The sequence below is a fragment of the Macrotis lagotis genome, chromosome 2, assembly GCF_037893015.1.
Source record: "Macrotis lagotis isolate mMagLag1 chromosome 2, bilby.v1.9.chrom.fasta, whole genome shotgun sequence".
NCBI lineage: Eukaryota > Metazoa > Chordata > Mammalia > Peramelemorphia > Peramelidae > Macrotis > Macrotis lagotis.
Window position 1 is genome coordinate 307,555,211 of NC_133659.1, and position 5,988 is coordinate 307,561,198.

Consider the following 5,988-nt stretch of genomic DNA (forward strand, 5'->3'; position numbering starts at 1 on the left):
AGCTCTCTCTTTCTCTATCTCTATCTTTATCTTTATCTTTCTCTATCTCTCTCTATCTCTCTCTCTATCTCTATCTCTATCTCTATCATCTCCATCTCCATCTCCATCTCCATCTCCATCTCCATCTCCATCTCCATCTCCATCTCCATCTCCATCTCTCTCTCTCTCTCTCTCTCTCTCTCTCTCTCTCTCTCTCTATCTTTCTATCTTTATATAAAATAACTGTGAGGAAGGTACTAGGACTGGGACTAGGAATTGAATCTGTGAATTTACTGGTATAAAGATCATCCTGATGAGGGAGAACCTCCCTGATACAGGTAAGCACTTAAAGTCTTAGGTAGTTACATAAGATATTGAAAAGTTAGGTTGACTTGCCCATGTGATGGAAGCCAGATTTGAACCCAGGACTTCTTAGTTTCAGAGTCAATTCCCTATTCACAATCTCAGATTACTTCTCTATTATAACCTCCATTTTACAGATGATTTTGTTGAAATGAACTGCCCAAGGCCACATAGCTAGTCAATGTCATAGGCAGGTCTTGAGCTCAAGTCCATCTGGCACCAAGGCCAGAAGTCAATGTATTATTCCACAAAGCCACTCACAAAATCCATCAGTTCTGAAGAATGGTGCCAAGATTTCCATAAATCTTGATGCAGAATGAATGCTTGGCCCCATTCCAATATAAGCTACTTGAAAATTGTTAATCCTTGAGAAAACTTATTTCTTTGTATTTCAAGTCCCAGCACATAGCATAGTGTCTAGTACATTGTAGATGTTTCATAAATGTTTGCTGATTGATCTGTCACCCTGAGCCATAATGATGAAATAACTCATGTGTACTGGTGCAACACTAGAAGCTAAATGGAGAATAAGCAGGTTGGTCCCAAACTCCTCAGTTAGTGAAAACTTTCCCCTTTTCTATTAGAATATTTTGGTGTGAAATGATCCCTCTGTTTGGGTATCTGGCTAAATTTATTAAAGTGCAGTAACATATCATTCCCAGTGATTTCTAAGGATTGACTTTTGATATTTTATTTTCTTTTGCAAAGGCTCTCAATTTAAACTAAAAACAGACAAATTTTTGATTTGTCTGGATTTTACATGTAGAGCTCAGAATTTCCTCTGTAGCCACTTTTGGAGATGAATTAGTCTGAAAATGATGCTGCTAAGATACTCTTCCTGAACTTGGTACAAAGAGAAAACCAGTGCTGCTGCTGAAACTTTAAAAGGAGCCAAAAGAAAAGGAGGAGCAGAAAGAAAAAAACCCATTTCCAGGCACTGAAGACTGTTTGAACATCTTCAATTTCCTTTCTTAAACTTATGATTGGGATGCTCTAACCATGATGATCTTTTATTGCAGATTTCATACCAGCCAGCACAAGACCATTGTCTCCATGGGTTGTATGGAATGTACCAAGGACCATTTATTTAGTACTTTAAGGTTTGTGGAGTGTCATGTTATCTCATTTAATCCTCATAACAGCTTTGTGATGTAGGGACAATGAAAACCCCATTTTATAGAAAAGGGAGCTATGACTGAATAACGTTAAATAACTTGCCCAGGGTCACATAGTGAAAAAGTTTTTGCAGCAGGATTGATGTCAGATTTTGGCTTGTGAGCCAGGCACTCTATTAATTACTAGATTCACAAACAAAGGCAAAAACACAGTCCTTGTCATTTAGGTATATGGATTTTAGGAGTATCTATTTCAGCTGTCAACATGTGGGCCACTTGTATTGTCATGTCCATGACTTTGCACAGTGGTCTCCCATACCTGAAATGGGTTCTTTTTACACCTCTACTCTTAGAATATTGAACTGCCTAGGTGGACCTGTGATCATGTCACTTTCCCCTTATTTCCATAGTTCTGTGGTTTCTTCATTTAAAAAAAACCCAAACCTTAACACTACCATCACCTCAAACTATCACCTTAGAATAAAAAATTTAGAGTTGGAATGAATCCTAGTGGACTTTGAATACCAACCTCTCATCTTAGACCTTAGAGAACTTAGAGAGAGATCAAGTGACTTGCTAACATCATACACTTTTGAAGAAGTATGAGTAAAATTTGAACTCAGTCTTTCCACTGAGCCCCTAGATCACCTGAAGTACTAAAGTGTGAAGGAAATCTGGGTAATTCTTGTTTCAATCATACTGCTCATCTACTTTAAAAAAAACCCCACAACATCTTTAATAAGGAATCTTTTTGGTAGTTCCCATTGGTGATTAAAATTTCTTCCCTTTGACATCCTTAGATATTGTCATGGCCATTTTTCAAGGCTTCAAATGGAATATTATTTTATTGACTCCAATGGGAAGCTTTTGTTTTTCCTTTTAAGCTAATTAATTGTCTTAAAGCAAAAAAGATCCTTGCTCTTATATTTCACTGACTTGTTTTAATTTCCTCTGAGAGGTTGGATTCCCTTTTAAAGATCAAATGAATGTCTCCGAGTGATAGCAAGATCATGCAATCATCAATTGGCAAAAGGGAAGACTGGCAGTCATTGCAAAAGTTGTCTACATTTTGAAGGACATGTTGGAACCTGTATTTTAGACTAAGGACTTTAGAACTGCCAGGATTGCCAGGGGAGCTGTCACTTACTCTTCAATTATGTCTAAGGATGAGGGAATCTATCACTAAAATGGGATGTGGGAATGGTAAAGCATAGCTCTCTTCTCATGAAGGAACTGTTGGGACTATTAGGGCAGTGTACTGTCAAATGTGGCCACCAAATTCATGATTTAACTGCAATTTTTTTTCCAGATGGGATAGTTAGTTTTGCAGAAGAAGAAACACATGGAAAAATAAACTTTTATTTTATTTTAAGATATTCTGTGCCTTGCCAATTTCATAATATCTTTACATTTCTTTCTTTCTTTTTTGTTTTTAGTTTTTTTTTCTAACAAGGCAATGGGGTTAAGTGGCTTGCCCAAGGCCACACAGCTAGGTAATTATTAAGTGTCTGAGGCTGGATTTGAACTCAGGTACTCCTGACTCCAGGGTTGGCACTCTATCCACTGTGCCACCTAGCCACCCCTTTAAGTTTCAACAAGCATGAAAATGAACATAGGGAATCTTCTGCAGAAATTTATGGGATGAAGAAGTGTACATTATCTGAAAGATCTGAAATTTCTAGTCTAATCTATTCTTCAAAATGAAGACAATTTTCCCAGTAAAAGTCTGTATATGAACCTGCCATCACCTTAGTTTATCATCATCGTTATCTTATGGTCTTTGCAAATCTCAGATTTAGGATTGGAAGAAACTATTAAGGCCATTGGGTTCATTTCCCTTATTTTACAAATGTTGAGACTGAGCTCCAAAAATATTTTACCCCCACAGGGTAAAACAGCTGGTAGATTTCTGAGGCAGTACTAAATTTCAAATTTGGTTAAGTCTAGTGCTCGGTCCACTAGCTTCCTTTATCTCCCACCTACTTTTCCCAGCAAAATTCTTAGAAAGGATTGTCTCTACCCATTTCTACTTTCTCTTCTCTTCTCAACTCTTTGCATTTTGGTTCCCAATCTCACTCAATTGAAATCACTTTATTGAAATTTTCCAGTGATCTCCTCATTGATATATTTAATGACTATTCCTCAGGTCTCATCCTTGTACATCTTTCGATCTCCTTTGTCCACTTTTTCTTTTGGTTCTTCTGGTGCCATAGATTTTTTTTTTATAACATATGCCTGGAAAATAGTCTGTTTGAAGACATTCTTAGTGATGGGGAACTTTGAGATTCTGATTTTTTAAGTTACCAGGTCTGGATTGATTTTAAACTCTATCATTTGCTGTTATAATTGAATAAAATGCAAAGTCAGAACACATGAATCAGTTTCCACTGAAACACATTTTGAGGTAAAAACCCCATGGTAGTTGACTTTAGAGGGACTAACAATTTTCTGAGTAGATATTCTCTCAAATCAAGCTTCTTTTGGGGAAGAGAGCTTAGTTTGCTTCTTCCATCCTTTCTCACTTCCTCTTCCCCTTCCCCCCCCTTCTCCAGCACAATAGTTTTAAACGCAAATCCATCACACACTTCTTGATGGCATTTGTACATTTCATTTGTAAAGATTATTTGACCTTTACTTTTCTCTCTCTTCAAAAATGAGTTCAGTTTTCAAAATCAATACAATTTAATGGCATTTTGGCATCTACTTCATTCCTTCTTGAACCCGGTCTGAAGCTATCAAGTCAAAGGCACTTAAACAGATGTTCACTTGTAGGACCACAGATTTAGAGTTTGAAGAGACATTAGAAACCATCTAGTCCAACCCTCTCACTTTACATTCAAGGAAACTTACGTTGTGAGGTTAATTTACTAGTCTCAGGTCACAGAGTAATAAATGGCAGAGCTCATATTTGAAGAGCCAGGATATATGACGTTAAATTCAACACCCATGGATTTATTGTAAGAGGACCTTCTTTCAAACCCCAAATTGTAGCTATCCATGGTACCAATCTAAATCGTTTGTCATGTACACCCCGGACAATATTGGGGTTTTTAATTTTTCTTTTTGGAGGGGGTGTCTGGAGGTAATGACATATTAGTCTACAGAGTCTTGTTGTCCAGAATAAGGGAAATGATTGCCCCTTGTCCTCTTCAAACAGTACCAGGAGAATTGTTTTCAGGTTGGAGTACTGCATTTTAGGGAGGGCATCATAAAACTAAATCTATGCAAAACATTTAGGATGGTGAAGTTTGAAACTATGCCTCAAGGGCTTGGTTCAAGGCATCAGGGATTTTTAGAATGGAATAGATTTGGGATGGGGGCATGGTAGCCATTTTAAAAACATTTAAAGGGGTTTTATTTCAAATAGATTCTATTTGTTCTCTTTGGTCTTTGAGGAAAAAATTAAGATCAGTGGATAAAAGTCCCAGAGTACGGTTTAAACTTGTGGTAAAGGAAAAACAAAACAGAACAAAATAATTTCTAACAATTAGAACTTTCTAGCAATGAATCTGCTTCCCTGATGTAGTGACTACTTTGTCCCTGGAAGTCTTCAAGAGAAGGTTGGTGATGACTTATTAGGAACATTGTAGAGACTATTCTTGTTTCATGGGAACTAGACTGGAAATCCTGTGTGATAGCAACCTTGAGATTCTATGTAACTTCATGTGGGGAAAACATTCTTTAAAGCTATAATTACTGACATTTGCCTCGCTCTTTCTAGTTATAAAGTACTGTTACATACATTATTTCATTCAAGCCTCATAACAATAATCCGAAGTAGCTTCTACAAGTATTATTATTCTCCTTTTTCATATATGGGCACTCTGAGGTTCAGGGATGTTATGTGACATGTCCATGGTCCCCTAGGCAGTAAATCTAACATAGGATCATAGATTTAGAACTAGAAAAGATCATAGAGATCATAAAACTCAACCTACTCAAATGACAGATGAGGAAAATGAGACAAAGAGAAACTGGGTTTTGTCCAAGTGCCAAAAGTAGAATTTGAATGCAAAACCTCCTCAAATCAAGTGAGCATTCTGGTTTGCTTATTAAAACAATCTGAAACATCTTGAATATACATCTTGAAATGTCCCCACTCCCACCCCTCCTCCTTCCCCATCCAAACAACAGCAAAAAGGGATCACTTCCTAATGAAATGCTACCTTGCCTGCTGGGCCCCAGATGGAACATGCATCTTTCAGTTACCACTGGGATAATCAGGGCCTAGAGTTCAAAGTAAAAACTATATTTTCTCACCACTCATTCATCTGATTCCATTTTCTAGGTAGGTCACTCACCATCTGCCTTTTCTGCTACTCTTTAAGCAAAGAGAAGGTCATACCGATTTGTCATGAATCATGGTGCTTCAAATGCATCTTTCAGAGTGCTTCTTCCTTCTCTCTCTCCCTGTCCACCCCCTGCCCCCAGTTGCTCCAATTTAACAACAGAAGGCAGATGCTCCATTAATACTGGCCATTCTGGCACACATGATATGAAACCAGAGCCTCTTTGGCAAGGTCTGGGTTTT